We start from the raw sequence: 12,232 nt of genomic DNA, 5'->3' as shown, positions 1-12,232 counted from the left end.
CGCTTCTTGCTCTCTGGATGGCTGTCTTCCTCTGCGCCTGTGTAAATGTAGCTGTTCTCTCTCTCTGCCTCCTCCCTCCCTGCCCCCCACCTGTGCTTCCCATCGCCCCCCCTGCCCCCCCCCCCGATTCAGGATCCTGGCCATGTGGTGCCCAGTGCTCACTGGGCTCAGGGCTCCATTCCTGTCTCCAAGATGAGGGCTGAGTCACCAGAGTCTGTGGGCTCTGGTTGTGGAGCCTTTGAACTTGCAGAGCCATTGAGTTCACACATCATGGGTTCTTTGTGAAGTTTTACCGGTCTGAGGCAGGGAACCTGAAATTGCAGAATTGGAGCAGCTTAGCTCCAAGAGAGGTTCTAGGTCCTTGCTGGAGACCTCTTTCTGGGATCCCAGGGAGTTCAGGCCTTCTAGATTCTCAGAATTCAGGCTCAAAGAGCATGTGTGTGTGTGTGTGTGTGTATGTGTGTGTGTGTGTGTGTGTGTTGGGGGGAGTGGGGTGCCTGGGGGCTGTGTTTTCATCCCCCCCTGGTACTTCAGCTGATTTCTAGCCATCCAGCCCCCTAACCTGTGTGAGATTTAATCTGCCAGTGCTGTGGGATTTAGGGCGACTTGTTTGGACCTAAAGGGAGAAGCGTCCACTGCTTTTTCCTGAGGCAGTTTTGTGTGTGTGTGTGTGTGTGTGTGTGTGTGTGTGTGTGTGCCTGCTTCACTGTCTGCCCTTTTGTTGACCAGAGGCTGAGCCACTGGGCCCATCATGGTCTTCAGACAGGCTTAGTCTTCTGCCTGGGGCAGCTACTGTGAACGCTGCCTCTGGGTGGGTGCTCACCGCTTGCTTGGCCCTCTGCCATTCCTGAATCCTGCTTTGAAGGGAAGGGAGACCCTGTTTAGAAATTGGAGGGTGCCCTGGTTCCAGGAGAGGCGACAGTGAGCGAGAATGGGCTTCTGCTTCAAGCCTCAGTTTTCCCTTTTGTGAAATGGGCACCCGCGCTTCCCTTCTCTCAAGACATCATCCTTCCCTGCCCTTTGTACTTGGCTCTGTGGTCAGGGCAGGGCAGGGCGGCTTCCTCTCCTCTCTTACCCCTTCCATCGTGCAGCCGGAGGTTTGGCCATGCCAACTCCTCACCTGCTGGCTCTCAAGCTGTCAGCAACACCTGTTTGATAAAAGCAGCCAGGCCTTTCCCTGGGCCCTAGGAAACGTGAGGACCCGCTAGGAGTGTCACCAGGCACCCCTGTGGTAGCCCTACGGTGGCCCAGACCCCCAGATCTGTGTGACAGAAGGTACCTGCCATCTCCTCTCTTTGCTTTGCTGGATGTGAACTGAACTGGGCCCAGCCAGGGCAGGCTTAAGCAGTTAGGATCCTGCGCTTAATCTTGTAGCAAATGCCCAGACCCACAGTACCAGGCTCTGTCCTCTTCTGACCCAGATGCCTCTTGCTAGCCTTTGGCCCAGCTGCAGCTGGGCACAAACTCCTTAAATACGTACAGGTTGACTGGCAATAGATTTGGGGGATGGGGGTGATGGCGACCAGGAGTTCTAGAAGTCTTTGCATGAACCTGTGCCCCAGAGTCTGCCTCTATAAAATGGGAACATTAGAACAAAGAAGGCAGCCGCGGCCACATACCCATGCTTCTGTCTGGGGCAGGATGTGTGGACACAGTCTGTGAGGCCCAGGAGAAGTCAGAAGTGGTAACAAAAACAGCAGGGAGCATAAGACCCCCTATTGGTTGGGGTGCTGCTGTGTTGGGGGTTGAAACAGGATAAGAGGCTGAGCCTCTTATCCAGAATGCTGAGATTCAACCCACATTGAATTTCAGAATTGTTTTTCAGATTTTGGAATATATGTGATGGGATATCTTGAGGGGGGGGAGGGGTCTCAAGTCTACACACAAAATCCATGTGTGTTTGTTTCATCGGTAACTTATATACAGGGTCTGGATACGAATACATTATCGTTAATAATTTTGTGCAACCTAAGTTTTTGTGATATTGAATATTCTTTGTCACTTGAATTCTCCCCCCACCCCTGCTTACCTGAGGATGGAATCTAAGGCATCATGCATGGTAGACAAATCCTCTTGTCACTGATCTGTACCTCTGGCACCAGAAAAGTAAATTCTTAAAACAGAAAAAAATCCTGGCCAACATGGTAGATCAGCCCATAAGATACATGGCCTTGCCCCTGTGTCCAGTCTTCCCTCTGAGGCATGGAGACGGTAGTGGCCCTCTCTTTCTGGGCTGTTTTTGAGCAATCTGAGTTCACACATAGCTCAGGCACATGGAAGGATGTAGGAGATGTTACTTTCTATGTCAAGATGGTTTTGAGGTTTGCCTGGTATTTCAGGCCAGAGACTGAGTTTGTGCTTGGCTAACTGGCTCCTTCTGATGTGTTAACTCCTAGATCTTCCATCCAACCCTAACTGTCACTGCTTTCTAAATAGCAGGTTCTGGGAATGGCTCGGCTAGCTTAAAGGGAGTAGGTCTCTGTAACTTTGAAGGCCCTCCATGGTATCACACTAGCTTAGGGCCACCTCAGCAGAGCATCACACTAGCTTAGGGCCACCTCCATGGTATCACACTAGCTTAGGGCCACCTCCATGGTATCACACTAGCTTAGGGACACCTCGGTGGAGCTTGTGCATGCCAAGCCACCGGATGCCCTATTTGACAACACAGCTTTTGACAGCAAGGACTTTCTTTTTCCTTGCTTTAGACGTGGGACATGGTCCAGGCTGGCATCTTCCTGTAGCTCGTGTCCAGACCTCAGCTCCTTTGGGGAGGGTGTCTTCCAGATCTTCCTTCTATCTCACTCCTTTGCAGGTTCCAAAACCAAGGTGCAGTGAGGTTGTGCGGTGACCAGCCTGTCTCCTCTAGTCTGTGTGCCCAGAACTCAAGTGTGTGGTATCCATAGCATCTGGGTTTCCCCAAAAGCTCACTGTCACTGGACCCACGGCCCAAGCCTTTCCCTTGTTTGCCACCAGACATGTCCATGCATAGATGTACGGAACCGATGATGCCGGTGTCTTTGGTCCTTCCCCGTGATCCAGGCTAGTATCAGGATATCTGGGGGGGGGGGTGTTGGCCTGACACACGGTGCCAGTGTTTCCTGAGAAGTGGTATGACACCTCCCTGAGATTTGGCTTCTAAAGATAATAATGAAATGACTGTTACCAGATCTGCTGGTGCAGTGCCTTCCAGACATTATCTCATTTAATTCTCAGTGTCCTGGACAGGCGCGGATGAGGCCGGGGAGGCAGGTGGCCAATCCAGATGTCAATCAACACCCCCAAACCATGAAGGAGAAGCCTCAGTGTCTGAAGAGAAGCCTGAAGGATGCTATGGGTTGGTGGGAGGTGCCCGGCCTAAGATCTTCTCCCAGGGTGTCTGAGAATCACGCTTGACTGTGAGTAGTAGTGCCGGCCATAAGCACCATAAGCTGGATTGGCCCAGATTTATGTGGGGGCCTGTGTGACTTGAAGCTAGCGGTGTCATCTTTCTAACCCTCACTTCCGTACGCTGAAAAATAGGGCAAAGTCTCCCTTTCACACTGATTGTTCCGGAGGAGTGCCTGCCTGGCCACACCTCAAAGCTGTTTTAGGATTCTAGATGGTGGAGGACCACTTCCCAGGTAGGGACACTGAGGCCTCAAGGAGAGGAGATGCCATCAGGGGTCATACTCTGACTGAGGGATCTGAGGCTTCCCGTCCACCTGTGGGTTAAATTTCTGAATGTGGGCTGGTCCAGTCAGCTTTGTCCTTGCTCTGGACCAGGTTGGAGGACAGACAGTCTATCTCTTGGGCCCTTTTGGGCTGGGATCCTGGGGCCAGGGCCATGGTTGAGGTCAAGGGCATATGCAAATTCTCAAAGTGCTGACACTGATGTCTCCAAATGCGCCATGTCCTGGGAGCCACTTGGCCTTCACTGCTGTTCTCCAGACTCAGTGGGTGTGGAAGGTGGGCACAGCAGACTTTTCAAGAATTTGTTTACAGATAATGATATGGTGCCTTGGGATGCCATGGTGTGTCACGGTGGAAGTGTCACTGCTTATAAGGCAGGGTTTCTTTAAACCGTCCGCTTGTGATCGCTTTTACCCAATACATTTTTTTTTTCCGTTTTTCGACACAGGGTTTCTCTGTGTAGCCTTGGCTGTCTTGGACTCACTCTGTAGACCAGGCTGGCCTTGAACTCACAGCGATTGCCTGCCTCTACCTCCCGAGTGCTGGGATTAAAGGCATGTGCCACCATGCCCGGCTCCAAGAAATTTTTATGTGACCCTAGGTATAGAGGTATATAAGATAGGTTAATTAAACATTTACTGGTAGTAAATCATAAAGCAATTTATTTTAAAGCAAATCTTTATGTGTAGCTTCATCATTCAGTAAAGATGAAAACAAATTTGCATACTAATGAGATGGGCATAGTTGTTTTTACATAAATAATTAAGCTCTAGCTGGTTATTGGATACTCTAGGTCATAGACTTTCTTCAGCGTTTTTCAGTTGATGGGTATTTTGATTTTATGACTGTCAATGGCGAGAATGCCTTTTTGCATAAATACACGGTGCAAAATGGCATGACTATGTTTAGGGTCATTTCAGGCACGGTTGAAAGTTCTGCTGTGATCTCAAGCCAAAATTCATTTGACTTTTTAAAAAATAAAATTCAAACAGCATTTTATTTGAAACAGGGTCTCATTGTGTAGCCCCGACTGGCCTGGAACTCACAATAGACCAGGCCAGCTTTCAACTCACAGAGGTCCATCTGGCTCTACCTCCTGAGTACAGAGATTAAAGGTGTGCACCACCATGACTGGCAACAACTTAAAAAAAAAAAAGATTCACTTATTTTTATTTCACATCACGTGTGTGAATGTTTTGTCTGCATGTATGTATTTGCACCACATACATGTACGCTTGGTATCCTTGGAGGTCGGAAGAGGGCATCAAATCCCTGGGAACTGAAGTTACAGACAGTCATAACCTGCCGTTTGGGGGCTGGGACCTGAACCCAGGTTCTCTATAAAAGTAGCAAGCGCTCCTTTGCTGCTGAACCATCTCCAGAGCCCTGCCTGGTGGTGACTTTTTAAAATCAAACATTCTAACACAGTACAATCTATATTAGTTAGCTCCTTGTTCCTGTGGTAAAATGCCGTGACCAAAAGCAGCTTAAGGAAGAAAGAGTTTGTTTTAGCTTCCATTTTTAGAGGGATACAGTCCACAGCGGTAAGGAAGGCACATCGTGGCAGTAGAGCAGGAAGCTGAGAGAGTGAACAGGAAGTAAGCCTCACAAGCCCGTCCCCAATAGTGTTCGCCCTCCAGCAAGGCTCCACCAACTAAAGGTTTCACAGCCTCTCCAAACTGAGACTAAGTGTTCAAACATGAACCTACAGGGTGGGGGGGGCATTTATCATTCAAACCACCATATAATCCAAAGATATGCTAATTATATGCTGAGAAATATAGTAAGAAAATATTAAAAGTCCTGGCTTACCATTGTGTTTCTGTAGGAGCAGAACACCGTGTATGCATTAAAAACACTGCGGTTCATAACATACATCTGAGCCAAGGTGTTTCGGGTAGTGTTTGTTGGTGCTGCATGGCTCAGTGCCGAGTGGGCATGAGGTGTTCAGAACCAAGGCTGCAGTGAAGTTGTGCAATGCAATATGGGAAAGCATTGCCCGGAACACCTGGGTCATGACACACTGACTTTGAATTGAGTTTTGATCATTGAATGTTAAAAAAAAAAAAACAACTTCCTGTTGCCATTTTTTATTTTTATTTTTTATTTTTTTGTGACCTTACATTGAGTTACCATATGGAGTTACAATCTACAGTTTAAGAATATGGCACTTAGGAGATAACTGAGTTGTTGCTGCCATCCATCCATCCATCCATCCATCCTCTCATCCAGACACCCCTCTATCCATCCACCTGTCTATCCACCTTCATCCCCTACTCCCATCCACCCACATGCACCCCTACCTCCATCCATCCACCACCCATCCACCCACCCACCTTCACCCCCGACCCGCATCCACCCATCCACCCACCTTCACCCCTTACCCGCATCCATCCACCCACCTTCACCCCCGACCCGCATCCATTCTTCCAACCACCTATCCATCCATCCCTCTGTTTGGCTTTAAGGATCCTCCTGGGTCCTGTATCCACAGACTCCTATGACCCAGTGAAGCCTTTGAGAGAGTGGTACTGAACTCAAAAGGCTCCCAGGTGAGCATCTCTGGGTCCTGGATTCCAAAGGAAGAAGAGTCTAGCCCAGAAAGGCCCTTAGAGTACTTTTGAGAACTATCCCCGGGCTCTAGGCAAAGAAATTCTTACTGACTGCTACCCAAGTCCCCTGAGACTTGTGCAGAGTAAGAGTTAAAGGATACATGGCTGGACGTGGTGGCACACACCTTTAATCCCAGCTGTGTGGAGGCAGAGGCAAGCGGATCTCTTTGAGTTCGAGGCCAGCCTGGTCTACAAAGCAAATCCAGGACAGCCAAGGCGACACAGAGAAACCCTGTCTCAAAAAACAAACAAACAAAACAACAACAAAACCAAAGCCCCTAAGCAGCTGTAGTGTGTTAAGGGGCAGGGGCAGGTGGCCAGCCATACAAACTTCTGCGTGTGTCATGACCCAGCCTGAGGCCTCATCTCACCAACTCATTACTGAACCTGTCACTCATTTCTTTCTTTCTTTCTTTCTTTCTTTCTTTCTTTCTTTCTTTCTTTCGTTTGTTTTTGTTTTTGTTTTGCTTTTTCGAGACAGGATTTCTCTGTGTAGCCTTGGCTGTCCTGGACTCGCTTTTGTAGACCAGGCTGGCCTCGAACTCAAAGCGATCTGCTTGCCTCTGCCTCCCAAGTGCTAGGATCAAAGGTGTGAACCACCACCGCCTGGCCGTGTCACTCATTTCTAATCTAGTCCCTGGTACCTGTCCCCCACCTTCTAGGTCCTGGGCCCAAGACTCCCCAATAAAGCATTAGACTTTGTGGATGGTTTGATTTTCTGAGAAAAATAAAAAGAGAACTCGCTTGCCTATGCGACAGCTGCCCGTTTTCTGTTCTTAGCCCTTGCCTATAGACGGATTATCACTCTCTTGTCTTCAGGGCCATGTCCCCTTTGGTTGTCTAAATTCATTGCTATATCCAGGGTTCTCTTTTGCTACTGGACTCTATGTAGACTTGTTAGGAACATGTCTTTTCGGGGATGACTATTGAGAGCCTATGACCCCAGGACACTGGATGGCACACAGTCCTGTTCCGTGGAACTTGTGTGTCAAGGGGCTAATGGCCACAGACTCCACATGAGCAGAGACCATTAAATCTGGGAACGAGCCAAAGGATGTCTGAGAGAAGAGAGCAGGGCGGGGGACAGAAGTGGTTGATGCTGGACCTGTAAGGGCAAAGCAGGGACAGAGCAGGAGGGCCATTCTCTGATGGGTTTGTAGACTGGGTCATCATCTTCGCATGTGTGCACCGGGTAGTGCCAGCTCCAATGGCCTGGGCTCCGCAGGGAAGGCTGGTCTGGCTGTTGTAATGGGATGCCAAGGAAATGACAGATGGACAGATGCCCCACAGGGCTTTTCTCTCTGGGCTCCACCTTCAGCTGCAGCTGTTTTGAGGGGTAGTATAGCATGGCCGGTCCTTACCCTCTTCCATCCGGTTAGGCATGAAGACTGGAAGGAGCCTCCTCCCTCAGGGCACTGCGAGAGGCTGGCTCTGGAGGGATTTCAAGCCACCTGTCTCTCTCCTCAGCCCCGGGGGGGGGGGTGGTGCAAATGTGGGGTGGAAGGTTAGCCACAGAGCCATGCCTTCTTTACAGCCCAGCAGCCTCAAACAGGGGATCCTAGGTCAGCGAGCTTGGAGGAGGGGGGGGGGGGCTTCGCTAGGCTGTGTAGACAGAGCCAGGCTCCCTACACGATAGACACTGTGTAATGTGCGAAGATGTAAACGGACAGAGGTAGAGGGCCTGATGGTGATGCGGGCTTTGGTAGGGTGAGTGCTGCGACAGACTTCGGTGCATCTGAACGCAGTAGGCTGGGAGGGTGGGGCCCTGTCTGCACAGCTGCAGGGAGAGAAGGCAGTGTGGACACTGTGGATGACTCTAAGGCACAAGGGTCCCAGTGGGACACCAGTCCCCTCGCTTTTTGACCCTATATAACCTCTGCCCCACCAGGGTAGCCCACTACTTGGACAGAACTGTTCCTCTGAGACCAGGCTATCACCCCAAGACCACATGTCTCTAGAGTCTCTTGAATCTTCTCTGCAAGTCTGCACCTCCTGTCCCTAGTGGCCAGGTTTTCTGGCTCACCTCAGCACCAGCTATACCTGGTCCTCTTGGCTCAGAAAGCCTACGGAGTGGAAGCTTGCACTATCTAGAACATCAATTCTCAACCTGTGGGTTGTGATCCCTTTTGGGAGATGGGTTGGTGTCTAATGACCCTTTCACAAGGGTCCTAAGACCATCCAAAGACAGAACAGGATGGTAGACCCAGACCTTTAATTCCAGCACTTGGGAGGCAGAAATAGGCAGATCTGTATGAATTCCGGGCTAGAATGCTCTACAGAGCAAGTTCTAGGACAGCCAAGGTTACACAGAGAAACCCTGTCTCAGAACAACCAAAGAAAGACACCCCTCCCACCGCCCAAAAAAAGACCATCAGAAAACACAATATTTACATTACAATTCATTGCAATGTCCAGATACAGTTATGAAGTAGCAATGAAAATACTGTTATGGCCGGGGGTCCCTACCACCCTAGGAAACTGTATTAAATGACCACAGCATTAGGAAGGTTGAGGACCACTACTCTACAGGTTTGTGTGAGCCAACCCTGCAAGACACTAGGACTCTGTTCTAATCCCTATGAGGCCACAGGCTCACAGAAGCTTAAGATTTCCCCTCCCCCCCCCAAGGCCTCTGATGCACTCTTGAGCCAGGGTTGGAGGATTCAGACCTCAGACCCAGGCTCAGGGCCCACAAATTGTCCCCATGGTTTACTACACCTCAGGACTGGCCTTGCTTAGATCTGTCTGCCCTTGGCATCTCCCTGAAAGTGGCCTGTCTTGAAGATGGCCTTTTTTTATTTTTCCTATGCCTCTCCTCCTGAGTAGGACTTCTTTTTCCATGGACCCCTTCCCACTTTCATAGCCTCAGTGGCTCCTTCTTTGTTCAAGTTCTTCCCTTTGCTCCCATGTTTTTCTTATGGATCCAGCACCGGCCTGGCTCAAGTCCTATAGTGCCTTGGGGGGTGCGGTGGGATCTGGTGGACACAGGCTGCGGGGGCCGCCACCTTGTTATTTTACAATTGACTCCTGAGTATTGCTCTGCTCAAGGCACTGGGCCTGAAGCACCGATTTCTTCAGCGCTCACTTCAGATGAGGCCACAGTAGCAGAGGTACAGTTTAGTTTCTGGGTCTGTCTACATTCCCATTTTGAGCAATGTGGCCTTTGGGAATGTTCTAGAGCTTCATTTAAGCCTATGGTCCCTCCAGTGTGGTTTCTTCAAGCTCAGAGGCAAGGGTGGCTATTGTCAGTGTTGGCACTGCTAGTGTCTAGTGATGGTGTTTGCTGCCCCTTCTTACTGTGTTGTGTAGAGAAGGGGCTGAGCTCTATGCTGTAGTGTACCCTGGATCTCCAATATCTGCAGGCTGGTTCCCTGTAACCTGGTTTCCTTGTCTGTAAAAGTACAATGTCTGCCTCACACTACTCTTTTTCTTTCTTCCTTTTTCTTCTCTTTCTTTCTTCCTTCCTTTCTTATTTCTTTTGGTTTTTTTGGGGCTGGGTTTCTCAGTGTAACAGCTTTGGCTGTCCTGGAATTCACTCTGTAGACTGGGCTGACCTCGAACTCACAGAGATCTCCTTGCCTCTGCCTCACGAGTGCTGGAATTAAAGGCGTGCGCCACCACTGTCCAGCTCATTCATACTGCTTTTTATAAGGCTTCAATGAGTTGGGGGGTGGGGTGGAAATCTGGGGACAAGGCTCTGGATTATTGCTTTGCAAGCCTTCAGGGAGCCCTGCTGTGCCCTCACTTTGTGGGTGACTAAGAAGTCCGCAGAGGAGTCAACACCAGCAGCTCAGCTGGGAGCTAGGGGTGGGAAGGTGAAGATCTTGGGCAGGCTGTGGGTATTCTGGGAGGGATGGCCCTGCAAGAGCAGGAGGTGTCTGCTACAAGAGCTTGTGTTGTCAAGGGGGAGTTGCCAGAAAATGTCCATCTGGGGTTTTTTTGGGAAACTTTTTGCATCCCGTTAGGCCTGCAGCAGTATGTGTGTAGGCAGAAATGATGGCATTTGGGATAAAGATGGAGATACGTCTCTAGGCCAGGCTCAACACTATAGACTCCATATGGACCTGGTGGTCCTCACTACAGTCATGCCCAGTTCTGGCTTGTTTCGAGTGGGGGAAGGGGAGTTAAGAGAAGTACAGTGACCTGCCTGAGATCTTACCATGACCAAGCGGCAGAGCTTGGAGCAGAGGTTGTGAACTGGCCCAGAGTGGGAGAGCATTTAGGGTTTGGTGTAGGCTGGGGAGTGGTTGGACCCTCTCCATGGCGTGGGTAAGGGCCATCTCCAGAGTGTGCGCTGCCCTCTCTTACTGTGTGGCACAGGAACAGTGAGGCGGTGGGCCTAAGTAGGCAGCCCCAGATGCCAACTGTTGTGTCTGGGCCTCTGCCAGGCCTAGCTTGTAGAACCCTGGGTGAGGTAGGCAGGGGCTGTTACTCAGAGGTGCCCACTGCCCTGATGTGGGCTGCAAAATTCAGACTGCTTGTCGGTCAGAGCTCAGGAGATACCTTCAGCAGATGCCAGGGAGACAGGCTCAAAGAGGGGCACCTGGAACCCTAAGATAACACAGCTGGGGAGTTCCAGGGTTGACCTTCAAAGCGTGCTACATGCTCTGTCTCTGAACACTGCACACAATGGTTAGTCCTCATGGCTACCTCAGCCTTTAAAGACACAGTTAAGTGATTTACAGACGAGGTGACTGTTGCTCTGTGAGAGTCCCTTGGCATTCCCGTGGGTCTCCAGAGGAGATGTTCCAGGGAGCATACAGGGACCGCCAGAACCAACCCCCCCGCAAGCTAATATTGATGCGCAGAGCCTGTGTTGGCCTGGGTGAGCGGGGGGGGGGGGGGCTCTTTCTTGAGAATGGTCAATGTGATTACCATCCGAGCCTGCTGCTCTGATTCATGGGCCCTTTAAACTTGTCCTGTCCTATTAGCTGGGCTGGTAGTCACAGTTAGCCGAGCTGGCCTCCAGGCCTGGTGGATGGGCTGTACACAGAGGCAGGTTAGCTTCACAGGGGACGAGGACACCCTTCCTAGCTGTGGCTCAGGCAGCATCGGCGACTGACAACCCTGAACCATCCTCACTTCCTCTGGCACAGCTCCCTAGATTCTGCTGTCAGGTGTTTTGGAGACTCTAGCTCTGGGGTCACAGTTCCTGGGGTGACCTAAGGCCTCAATGGGGGGCACATTGGTCATCAAAGTCACATGTCTACTTCTTTTCCTACCCGTGTGATCCCAAGCAAAATCTCTGGTTCCCTGAACCTTGGTCTTTAAAGTGTTACAGTGGTGCCAACCACACAGGACCACTCAGAACTCAGCTAGAGAGGCTGCATGACGGGCAGGACCCTAAGGACATTGGTTCTCAAGCCACACACTCTGTCTAGCCCTGAGTGGGTACTTTGGCATCTCTGAGCAGCAGCTTCCTCTTCTATCAAGGGAGGGTAGCTGCAGAATTGCCCCTGCACGCCACTTTCCGCAGAGGGTAGCAACCTGGGGAATTTCTATTACTGTGCCGAAGATTCCACAGCCTCTTGAGCAGTGGTCACCTCAGAAAACCCAGGTCCTCAGACCCCAGAGGAGGCATTTCCCAGCTGTCACTGCCAGACCTAAGGTTACAGCTGCCACTGTCTGCAGGGAGTGGCTCGCCAGCGGCCGCATCCTGAGCACTCTTATCTGATGAAACAGCAGCAGCATGCAGGGGTTTAAAGCTAGGGTAGGGAAGTGTCTGCCTCCCTCTCAGCCTCCTCACCCCAGCAGAGAGGCAGCTGAGGCTGGGAGCTGGGGACAGACAGGAGATGGAAGCTCGTGAATAAATCACCGCATGATCTGGGCTAATGCATTGGCTGCGGACAGCATGTGCAATTAGCGCGCTAATTGTCAGGACTGGTGACTTTTGTGCAGGCGTGGCCCAGCATGCCTGTGTTGCAGAGTGCCAAATGCCTTCTAGGGCT

General features: G+C 50.7%; 2 protein-coding genes across 3 annotated transcripts in view; both read left to right on the top strand.

Moving 5' to 3' along the window:
* The window catches only part of TNFRSF13B (TNF receptor superfamily member 13B), a gene marked incomplete at its 5' end in the record, with an annotated part of 143,367 nt that overhangs the window by 6,407 nt on the left and 124,728 nt on the right, over nucleotides 1–12,232 (top strand). The gene's annotated exons all lie outside the window — the stretch shown is intronic.
* KCNJ12 (potassium inwardly rectifying channel subfamily J member 12) overlaps nucleotides 1–12,232 on the top strand; it is a 48,632-nt gene that overhangs the window by 6,448 nt on the left and 29,952 nt on the right. The window contains exon 1 of one of the 2 annotated variants that reach the window (XM_084763749.1): nucleotides 3,263–3,398. The exons of the other annotated variant lie outside the window; for it this stretch is intronic. The gene's annotated coding sequence lies outside the window, so the exon portion shown is untranslated. Of the gene's footprint in view, nucleotides 1–3,262; nucleotides 3,399–12,232 lie in introns of those variants that run through there. 2 annotated transcript variants of the gene reach the window in all.

The sequence above is a fragment of the Acomys minous genome, assembly GCF_964271855.1.
Source record: "Acomys minous genome assembly, chromosome: 16".
In the NCBI taxonomy this organism is placed as follows: domain Eukaryota; kingdom Metazoa; phylum Chordata; class Mammalia; order Rodentia; family Muridae; genus Acomys; species Acomys minous.
The sequence above is the reverse complement of the archived record's forward strand: the minus strand, read 5'-3'. Positions and strand labels throughout refer to the sequence as shown.